The 12,303-nt window shown below is 43.5% G+C and overlaps 1 pseudogene; it reads left to right on the forward strand.

The window, feature by feature from the left end:
- The first annotated feature begins 506 nt into the window (after positions 1 to 506).
- On the forward strand, positions 507 to 620 carry LOC129693362 (U2 spliceosomal RNA; annotated as a pseudogene).
- The last annotated feature ends 11,683 nt before the right edge of the window (positions 621 to 12,303 follow it).

Below are 12,303 nucleotides of genomic sequence, written 5' to 3' on the forward strand. Positions count from 1 at the left end.
TGGTTCCTCTACATGTTGGTTTAGAAAACTATCCCGCATACATTTCAAGAAATCCGCTTCCTCTGCACCCTTGCCAATTTGATTCTCCCAATCTATATGTAGATTGAAGTCACCCATTTTACTTGGGAGTCACGTGAGTGACTGCGTGAAGAACCCATCCAGCACGCATGCGCGACATGAGTGTTCATGCAGTGCCAACCCCCGTAAGCCCTTTCAGGCCAGGGTCCAGAGCGGGCCCCATGGAAAATGCACCACCCCCCAACAACACCATCCCTACAGGCAAGGACCCAGAAACCGAAGAAATGAACACGCCACTAAACAACAGTGAAGACAAATAAGTATGGTTCCTACCATCACATAAAAGGTGAAGGGTTTGTACTAACGGGGGAGGGGGGGGGGGGGGGGGGGGAGGAGGAATCACACCTGGGTTGGGAACATGAAGAACTCTCACACTTGGTAGTTATATACCAAAAGTATTCAAGGATAAAAATTTAATTAAGAAACCCGTCACTTCTCGGCCTTTTGGCTAAGATCAAGTGTAGTATCTGTTCTTATCAGTTTAATATCTGATACGTCCCTTGTCTAGGGACCATATATTACCAGTTCAGCATGCACCCCAAAGGGGTCTACCCTCCCACTAAAAAAGAACATGCGGGACTAGCTAACTAGAGAAGATATACTAAGGGTCATAAAGAAGCCTAATATGAATCTTTGGTACCAACAAACCCAAGATGGTGAATGTCGCACCATCATTGATATACAAGGGGTCATAAGATGCCTAATATGAACCTTTGGTACCAAAAAAAAAACAAAAATGGTGAATGTCACACCATCATTGACTTTACCACTTGAGTATTTTCACCACGTTACACACTTATGGAAAATTGTAACTGCTAACCATGGATTTCCGAGGATACTTTATGGTAGACATCAACTTAAAAGATGCATACTATTCAGTACCCATTCATAAAATTTCGGAGATACCAATTTACCTGGATGTGGTAACTATGGCAGTATAAATTATTGACAATGCCTAATATAAGCCAAAACTGTTCCCAGATATTCAAACCAGCCCTGACACTATTAAGGAACATATCGTCATGGCATGTCCCTATGATATTAACGACAGACAAATCCATGGGAATAGCTAATCAGCAGCATTAGCTACTAAAACCTATTTAGCCTGGGCTCTGTCATACAATCCAGATAGATCTACGTTGACACCATCCACAACTATTGACTATCTGGTATTCAATTAACTCTACCCACTCATCTGTAACATTGCCATAAGGAGAGTCAGCATATGACACAACCTGTAACAATTAATGGTATCAATAAACCAACCATTCAACAAGTGACTAGAGTAATTTGGAGTTAGTAGCAGCATTACCAGCTACTTAACTTGATTAGATTAGATTAGATCCTTTATTTGTCATTCAGACCTTACGGTCTAAACAGAATGCCGTTACCTTTCCATTAGAGCTAAGGTGCTAATGTTTAAACTAAATACCCATACCCAGAACATGGTGGCAAATGGACTAATCTGGAGTCGTCATCACTATAGACACTGGGCATAATACCTAGTTGGAAATATTGAGTACGTTCTATTGGTGAAAGCATATTATTCAGTAGTGCACCATTTTGTATGTTCGTTTATAATTAACAACATCACAGTGGTGGCCTACACCAACCACTTGGGCAGAATAAATCGATATCATGTGACAATTTATTTAATAATTGGTAACCGTATGTAGTCAAACATATTCGACCATCAGCAAACGTACCTACCAGGTGAGCTAAATACTGTAAACAGACATATTAAACCAAAGTATTTGCTGAAATTACGAAGCAATATGGAACAACAGATATCAATTTGTATTTCAATTCAATCAGGGAACAGATCAGGTGTAGTATCTTATCAGTTCTTATCAGTTTAATATCTGATACGTGATATACGTGATGTCTAGGGACCATATATTACCAGTTCAGCATGCACCCCAAAGGGGTCTATCCTCCCACTAAAAAAATACCGATGTACGTCGCATGAAACCAAACTTTGAGGCAGCGGCAATGAATACATTCCCGCTGAATTAGGGGAGGGGGGGGCGGGAATCTAATCTCTATGTTCTCCCCCCTTTTTTCCTACCTCATCAGTCAGGTACTATGGTCTCATCAGTCGGGTACTATGCAAACCCACCGTCATGGTTCCCAGTGGTCCTCAACATGGTCATCAAAACCCTAATGATTTCCCAATAGCCCAGACTTATCAACTCACCCAGATTCAGGCATAAGCCACCCATGCCACGATAAATTAAACTACTGGGTTGCAGATTTATAAAGGCCATTAATGGGCCTGGGTTGCAGAATTGGGAAGACCACTGCTGGGCCTGGATTGTCAAATAGCACTATCAACACAATGATAGCATCCCATCGCATATCCACTAGGTAACATACTTGGCGAACATCAAGAAGTGGGAAGATACTATTCAAATACAGGAACTACATATTCAACTACAACAAAACCTGTACTGGAGTTCCTGGCAGGTCTTCACCACAATGAAGAACTCAGCTACTGCGCCATCAACACAACCAGAAGTGCTCTGTCAGCCTACTTAATTCGGGCACCAGGACAACAGGCCATAGGGTACCACCCGCTGGTGATCAAATTCAGGAGAGGCATATTCAACTCTAATCCCCCAGACCTAGGTACACCCAAATCTGGGATGTCAGTGTGGACCTGACGTACCTTAGGGGATGGTCACCAGCCAGGTCCCTCACCCTGGAACAGCCCACCCTGAAGACGGTCATGCTGATGGCCTTGTCTCAGCACAAAGAGTTCAGTTTCTCCATCTACTGTGATTGGACAATATGGTTATAACACTAGACCGTGTTACATTTACCATTAGGGGCTGGTCAAACAGAGCAGACCAGGAACATCAGGTCTAGTCATGGAATTCCGGGCATACCCACCTGAACCAGGGTTATGTGTCATGACCCACTTATTGAACTACATCAACACAATAAGTAATCCTCGTCGGAGAGAAAAAGCCTCATGGGTCAGCCACAAGAAACCTTATGGTCGGGTGATGAGCCAAACTATCTCAAGTGGCTCAAGCAGGTACTGGGAGTTGCTGGAGTACATACTAATGTGTATAAATCTTACTCCACCAGGGCAGCATCTACATCAGTGACTAAGAGGATGGACGTGCCTATGGACCACATCCTGGCTACAGCGGGGTGGTCTAGGGAGTATACGTTCCAAACTTTTATAACAAGCTGCTGGCAGAACCTGTATCGTTTGCAGAAAAAGTATTAGAATCTGCAAAACATATATAATTTAAGCCCGTGGAAGCATTTTGGTCTTGTTATTGTTAATAACACCATTATTGTTTTACAAACAGATTCATGGTTGATTACAGTAACATACTTCCTCCCTCGAATGACTGCAGCAGCGAGTGAAGTATGAACTGTTAAACGGTTTGAAATCACAGAGCTTTAAAATCTTCACGTAGTCACTCATGTGACTCCAATGTAAAATAGTAAGATTCAACGAGAACTTACCAGTTTGAAGTTTGATCTGTATTTTATGAGGAGTTACGATGAGGGATTACGTGCCCACCGCTCCCACCCTCAATAATAGAGATCAAACTGGTATCTAAGCTCTCCTTTTCTATACTATATTTATTTCAATTACTATGATTCCACACCGCTGCTTTGAAGTATGTCGCGCTTGCGTGCTGGACGGGTTCTTCACGTAATCCCTCATCGTAACTCCTCATAAAATACAGATCAAACTTCAAACTGGTAAGTTCTCGTTTAATCTTACTATTATAACTGTTTTACCTTTGTTGCACGCATTTCTAATTTCCTGTTCGATGCCATCCCCAACTCCACTATTACTGTTAGGTGGCCTGTACACAACTCCCACTAGCGTTTTCTGCCCCTAAGTGTTTTGCAGCTCTACCCATATCGATTCCACATCCTCCAAGCTAATGTCCTTCCTTTCTATTGTGTTAATCTCCTCTCTAACTAGCAACACTACCTCACCTCCTTTCCCTTTCTGTCTATCCTTCCTGAATATTGAATATCCCTGGATGTTCAGCTCCCAGCCTTGGCCACCCTGGAGCCATGTCTCCGTGATCCCAACTATATCATAGTCATTAATAGCTATCTGCACATTCAACTCATCCACCTTATTACGAATGCTCCTTGCATTGAGACACAAAGCCTTCAGGCTTGTTTATACAACACTCTTGCCCCTTATACAATTATGTTGAAAAGTGGCCCTTTTTGATTTTTGCCCTGGATTTCTCTGCCTGCCACTTTTACTTTTCACCTTGCTACCTATTGCTTCTACCCTCATTTTACACCCCTCTGTCTCTACGCTCACACATTTAAGAAACCCTTTCCCTTTAATTCCATCCTCGAGGATGTGGAACCCATTTGACACCCCACCCCCCTTATTCAGTTTAAAACCACCCGTGTAGCAGTGGCAAACCTGCCTGCCTGCCAGAATGCTGGTCCCCCACCTGTTAAGATGCAATTCGTCCCTTTTGTACAGTTCCCTCTTACTCCAAAACAGATCCCAATGATCTAAGAATCTAAATCGCTGCCCCGTGCACCAGTTCCTCAGCCACACATTCAGGTCCCGTAGCTCGCTGTTCCTGCTCTCGCCAGCACGAGGAACTGGACTCTCTAAAGTCACGCAGCAGAATATTCATCCCCTTCTTTCCGACATCGTTTGTGCCGACATGCACTACCACTTCCGGCTGTTCACCTTCGCCCTTCAGGATTTTCAGCACTGTCCATGACATCCTGGATCCTGGCACCAGGAAGGCAGCACACCATCCTCGAATCCCGTCTGTTGTCACAGAAACCCCTGTCCGTACCTCTCACAATGGAGTCTCCCACTACAATGGCGTTGCCTGACTTTGGCCTTTTTGGTTTTGGCTCAACAGCCCTATTCGCATCGCAAGCCAGTTCGCCGCTCAGTGTAAAAACGTCTTCTGTCCCGACAGTTTCTAAGTGGGTGAACCTGTTCACAAGAGGTACAACACCCGGGGACGTTTGCATTCCATGCTTCCCTCCCTTTCTCACTGTCTCCCACCTTCTCTCTTCCAGTACCTTAGGTGTAACAATCTTACTGTAGGACTTGTCGAGGACCCACACTCTCTAAAGGACTTACCATCCTCTGTGGAAGCCGTTTACCTTCCTCTTCATCATGCAGACAGCACTCCTCCGCTGTCCCTGGCCCCCACCTTCACGATGTGTTTGTGTGTGTGTGTGTGCGGTTGGTAGCATAGATCCTGTAGGATCTTTGGTCAGTAGATGCAGCTCACGCTTCGGTCGAGGCTTTCCAGGCAAGTGACCAAAACCTCTGGCGACTCATGGAAACCTTGGGTGGGGCGCAAGGTCACCAGAGGTTTCCATTCAGGTTTCCTAAGTGGGACATGGGCTTTAGGATAGCATGCAAAGGAAAGTTTTTCATTGTACTTTGGTTCACATGACCATAATAAACCTAAAGTTAACAACTGATTGCAACATCAATAGGTGATGTTTTGGGTCAGGACCATTCTTCAATGTTCATCTTCAGACGTTATAACCTGAAATGTTGGATTCTATCTAAATCTATCTAAAATGCAATTAGACTATCTAAAATAAGTATCATAAAACAATGTTAAAATTGATACAGGTATGAGATGGATATAAAACTGTCTGTCAACTTGAAATAACATATTTTATACTATCCTCAGAAGTCAAGGTTTACCATTACAAACTCTCTTGCTGAAAAGGTAACCTTTGATGTTGCAAAATTGAATTTCAGTGATGTTTGCTTTTATTGTGACCAATGATTCTTCATTCTTCATAATCCATCCTATTAGGTTTTGTTCACAACTGAAATGCAACATTGTATAGATCAACAATGATTTTTATGCTTTCTATAATTCATTTCAGCTTCTGTTCCCTCTGATTTAATAATGATAGATTGTCTTTGCTGTTTTTCATTATTTTCTTCATCATTCCTCCATAATCAAGGCTAGTTGAATTTCTCAGCATGATGCCCATCTATCTTTAGCAATAATGCACTCTTTTGCTTATGTGGATGTTGCACAACAACAGCACATGTCCCCAACAATATCAAATCCAATAATTAATAGTATAATCTTTTCCTTTGCCATAATGCTGATCATATATTAACGTGGGGCTCATTTATGACATGCATTTGTCTATTATCCAAATTATTCCTGATTCGGGAAGGTTTTATCACAATCTATTACTTCTGATAGTTAGTCTGTTTGTCTACTAGCAAACAAGATATAAATTCAGTGCAATTTCCACTAAATATATATTTTTGTCATCCATGTGCTCTTTTCTCTTGGCTGCATTCTGCATGAATTTTCCTTTCTTGCAGCCTTCATTGGGATATGCAGGTAGCACCGTTTGTTTCACCATCATCATTTTGTTCATCCAAGAGAGATATGTATTAAGGGCCTGTACCACTTGGACAACCTAATCCATGAGTTTAGAAGACCCTAGACAAGTTGAAAAAAATGTCAAGGTCGTGTTGACTCGCCGAAGTAAAAGACCTCCTACGACTATGTATATGACCTCCTACGACTATGTCTATGGCTTCCTACGACCACCCTCGACCTCAATCTTCCACACCTAAGGCCAACTACGACTAGCTAAGAGTGGAAAATGATCACATGATACAATTATGAGCTGTTTGCATTTTTTTTCTTGGTCCATTTACTGACCTACAGCTACCTACGACTACCAACGACTACCATCATGACCTACAACCTACCTACGAGTAAAAAGTATCAATTTTTTCCATGACGACCTTTTTTTTACTCGTGGACATTTTTTATCAGGCTGGAAAAAGCGCTGTGACCTATCTGAGGCCACAAGTACGTGGAGACCACTTACAAGCATGAGGAAGAGTTACGAAGACCTTCAACAACCTCCTACAACCTCAAGGCGACCATGCTGCGAGTATGTGTCAAGGGCAAACTCGGTAGAGGTCGCCAATTAGGTCGTGAAAGTGGGACAGGGGTTTTAGCGTCTACTTGAGAACAGTACATGTATCTACATCATGATTGATTGTACCATGCCCAAATCTTTGAAAGTCAAGTATTTTAATAAACATCGCTGATTCCCTTTTCTCAATGTACCTGTAATTGTGGGATTGTAATGTTTCACTGATCTATTATTGGAATTATATGTAATTTGAATGCTGCAATCATAAGTAAAAGATTATGTAGAATTAGACAATGTTTATGGCATAGCTCAAGAGCCAATACTTTGAATACATGAATGATGAATGAATTAATACTTTATTGTCACATGTAACAAGTCAAAGTGAAATTCTTTGTTTTGCATACCTAAACAAATAGTCACCGCGTAGAGGGAGCTGAGAAAGTTACATGGTATCCTGCAGCGGGTCCCCCTTTGTTCTTCACCCCACCCCCTCCCACCCTCCCTCCATGCTGTTCCCGATCACCAGGTCCACTTTTGTTCTCCCCCCACCGCCTTCCCAGCAGTCCCCGCACACCGGATCCTCCTTTGTTCCCACCGCAGCCGGCCTCATCGATCGCCGCACCGCCGACCGCAGGTCGACTCATGAGGCTCCGTCGGTCACAAGGCTCCGTTGACCTAGACAAGCTTCATTGATCCGGGAGCCTCCACCAACCGCACGAAGCTCCACCAACCCAGCGAGGATCCGCCTACCATATATGTTGACTTTAGGTGCATATGGTCAATATGGAATACCTGGAATTCCAAGGGTTTAAGGCGAGACCATTGAAGCTATTCAAAGATGAGATGAAGAAAGGTTTGATGAATCAGGGAATTAAGGATTGGAGCAGAATAACCATAAATAATATAGAATGACAGGAAGAAGTCATCCCAAGGATGTTGCTCTTATTTGCTTACGTGGTTTTATATACATGAAAACATTTATGCTCCCTAATCCCTCAAATATTAAGCACAGAAATTTATTATCACATACCTGTGTGGCACCCAGGAAATACTTATAGTTTAACTCTTCCTAATTAAAGGGGATATATTTGTCTTAAAGGTACAATATTGAAGATTCGATTAGTTAGCAAGGTATGAAACGCTGATTAGTGGCGGCACAGTGATACAGCAGTAGAGTTGTGCCCTAACAGCACCAGGGACCCAGGTTCGATCCTGACTACGGGTATCGTCTGTATAGAGTTTGTACATTCTCCCAGTGATGGCTTTGGTTTTCTCTAGGTGTTCCGGTTTCATCCCACATTTCATTGATGTACAGATTCGTAGGTCAATTGGCTTCTGTAAATTTTACTTTGGAGTCACGTGAGTGACTACGTGAAGAACCCCGCCAGGACGCATGCATGTCATATCGCTACACGCATTGCAACGAGTCACAGCAGGGGGAACGACGTTCCCCTTAGCGGCAGAATTTGAAAGCCGGGAACAGCAGGTAAGGAGACTCTGTGTTCCTTCCACTTACCTTACAGGTGGAGACATGGACCAGATCCACGAAGGCTGCGAAATAGCTGGCGGGGGAGATCCGCGCAGTTGCGGGCAGCCAGCAGCAGCAGCCAACAGCAAGCCAATCTTCCAAAATAGGAACAGCTGTGCCCGACTTCGCTCCCGCAAAGCGAAGCAATAAACTAACAGTCGTTGACTCCGATGAGTCCGACTCTGAATAGCCGCGAGCGGCCAGTGCCCGTGGGCATTGGGGCCGGTTGGAGCGGCTTCAGGAGCAGCCGCGAGCGGCCAGTGCCCATGCACATTGGAGCCGGTTGGAGCGGCTGGGAGCGGGGAACAAGAGCAGCCGCGACGGTCAGTGCCCGTGAGCATTGGAGCCGGTTGGAGCGGCTGCAGGAACTGAAGCAGGAGCGACTTCAGGAGCAGCCGCGACGGCCACGGCCAGTGCCCGCGAGCATTGGAGCCGGTTGGAGCGGCTGTTGGAGCAAATACTCCAAAGTGACAGGCTCCGGGAGATGGATACTAGTCACAGTGGGCAGCTAGTAAGTCTTACAGCAGTACCTCTTGTAGGGCTACACAGTGTTTCTCGCTCATCAGAGGGGAGTACAGGGGGTCAATTCTGGGCTGACCCTGAAGAGGGGTGCAGAACATACCCCTAGTGCACATGGGGTGCAAGAAAACCTTGGATATGGTGTCCCAGTTTATTCAACCCAACCAAACTGGCCAAAACCTGGAACCTAAAATAGCTGCAAGTATCAACTACTTGTCATTCAACCAGCTATAAGGACAGGCTTTATTGGACACCACAGCAAGACACTTACCACCAGGGAACTGCAAAACACTGAATGTTCCCAGTGTCAACCAGTGTATTTGAAAACATGTCAGAGCCTCAATCAGAACCAGGGACTTGAAACTACAGAACGTTCTGAAAGTCCTAACAGCGGGAATTATGGTTTTCGCCCGCACAATAAACAAAAAAGATATGAAACAAGATCACCAGGATGCACTGGCTTTATTTTGCAACTACCTCAGGGCTGCGTCTTGTCACCTTGGTTATTCTCACTCTACACAAATCAACTCACATCCCAGTATAGTTCAGTTAAAATATACAAATACGCAGATGACACATCCATCATAGGTCTCATCTCGAACATTAACGAAAAAGAATACCGCACTCAAACACACAAAGCGGTCACTTGGTGCACAGATAATAACCTCCTACTCAACACATCAAAAACACACAAACTTATCATTGATCTCAGACATAAGGCACAACCCAAGACCCCCCTACTCATCTCAGGCGAACCCATATCCACCACTGACTCATTCAAATTTCTTGGCACTCATATAAGCAATAACCTCAAATGGAAAATCAATTCAGATCACATCTATAAAAAAGCCAACCAAAGACTTTTTCGTTCTCCGCCAGCTCAAGAAGTTCAGAGTGAGGAAACATCTCCTAATCCGTTTTTACACAGCCATCATCCAAAGCATGCTCACTTCATCTATAACAGTCTGGTACAGCAGTTTAGACACTCACTCCCGTAATAAACTAGAGCGCATTGTTAACAAAGCATCCAAAATCATCAGCACTCCCCTCCCATCAATAGAATCACTCAATCTCAAACGGTCCGTGTCAAGGGTGAAGAAAATCATTTCTGATCCCTCCGACCCAGCTCACTACACTTCCACCTGCTGCCCTCAGGGAGGCGCTACAGCTCACTGCCCGCCAAAACATCATGATTTAAAAACAGTTTCTATCCACATGCAATTCGAATTCTGAACACCCTATGAAAACATCACATAGCCACCTCGTGCATGTACTGTATACTGTATGTTGTTGTGTTTTTATGTTTTTATGTTATGTTTGGCGGGAATTAGCCTACTGTATAACACCCTGTACTGAACCTGAATTCCACCAGCTAGACTGTGTGGTCATTAAAATAATCGAATCTAATCTAATCTAACCAATACGAGTAAACAGCATTAGGAAGTAGTGCCATCCAACTGGCTTTAGACCCTAATTTGCAGGCCTATGCAAACCTGGAACCTCCAAACCACCAATATTACTATTTGGAGGCAACTTATCAAAACAGGTAAAATAACTTGACGAAGAGGGTAAAACCCTGGGGCTCATTAAAGCAACGTCAAAAACTACTTTGGCCAGGAAAAAGCACCCCAGTCGGCCAAGACAAACTCGTGAAAGCTCAAAGGCCAGGAACACTCAACATCGGTCTTTTTTAGGCCATGGCCCAGACCGGCCTTCCTGGGGAATGCGCTAACCCTCAACACTGACCCAACTACAGATCCAGACACCGGCGCCTCAACGTCCACGGAGGATGCCGAAAAAGTAACAAACCTACCAATAGTAACCATGGAGGTAGGTGGGTAAGGTTCCTTACGAGGTTGGTGGGAGATAACAATTCTATCTGGATGCATGGAATAAATTAACTACCGACACTTATATTTTCAGAAGTATAGGGTTTTACCATAGAATTTATACAAAAACATAATCCTCCAGTTCAGCATGTACCGAACCGAATGTTCATGCTTACAGGCAAAGAAAAATCAAAAGCGCATATTGAACTACAGTGCCCATATAAAAAAGGAGTAATGGAGGAAACCCAACACGAATCACAGGAATTCAAGTCCAAAATCTTTATCATAAACAAGATGGTGGTTGACGTATCATCATAGATTTGACTAATTTGAATACTTTCGTACTAAATATTCATTACTAGATGGAAACCTTTGTTACTGCTAAGCAATTGATTTCCTAGGTTACTACATGGCAAGCATCGTTTTAAAAGATGCTTACTATACAGTACCCATTAGAGGTGACCACAGGTGTTATTTAACACAATGGATCTTCTGGGGTTCACCCTTAACTCAGTTCACATTTCAGTGACTTTGCCGAAAGAAAAGGTTACAGCCTTCATGGAGGCTTGCAGCAAAATCATTGACATCACAAAACCATCCATCAGACTGGAAGTCAGAATAATTGGCATTATAGTGGCTGCGTTTCCAGCCACACAAATCGGAACTTTACATTATCAAAAATTACAGAGGGCTAAAATATACGAGCACTCACAAATTATGGTGGTCATTTTGACAGACCAATGAAGCTACCAACAAAGGCCATAATGGAACTAAAATGGTGGAAAGATAACATTAGGCATTGTTCCAATCCAAACATTATCAGCTACCAGTCAATGGAACTACAAACTGATGCCAGTGCACTTGGATGGGATGCTACCAATTCCATCTCCAGCTGTGGGGGAGATGGAATGCACAGGAGGCATCATTATTACAAACACTGTACATAAACTACCTGGGAATGATAAGTGCATTCCATGGCCTAAGTCATATTGTTCTGGATTAAATCACCAGCATGTCAGACTACAAATTGACAACACCACGGTGGTAGCATATAACAACCATATGGGTGGAAACAAATCGACATTATGTGACAATCTGGCCAACGCAATTTGGCAATAGTGTATCCAGAGAGAGATATTTCGATATCAGCTACCTACTTACCAGGTAAACTGAATCTAGTGGCAGACAACAGGTCACGCAAATTCAATGAAAACACCGAATGGATGTTGGATAAAAATGTATTTGCTGAAATTACAGCACGGTATGGAACACCAGATATCGACCTATTTCGCATTCAGGCTCACACCAGCTATCGAATTATGTTCATGGGAACCAGAACCTGGGGCAGTGGCAACAGATGCATTTTCGCTGCATTGGGGGATTGTTTATTTATGCATTCCTTCCTTTCTGCCTCATCAGTCGGGTATTTAGGAATATACAGCAAGA

The sequence above is a fragment of the Leucoraja erinacea genome, chromosome 2 (assembly GCF_028641065.1).
Source record: "Leucoraja erinacea ecotype New England chromosome 2, Leri_hhj_1, whole genome shotgun sequence".
In the NCBI taxonomy this organism is placed as follows: domain Eukaryota; kingdom Metazoa; phylum Chordata; class Chondrichthyes; order Rajiformes; family Rajidae; genus Leucoraja; species Leucoraja erinaceus.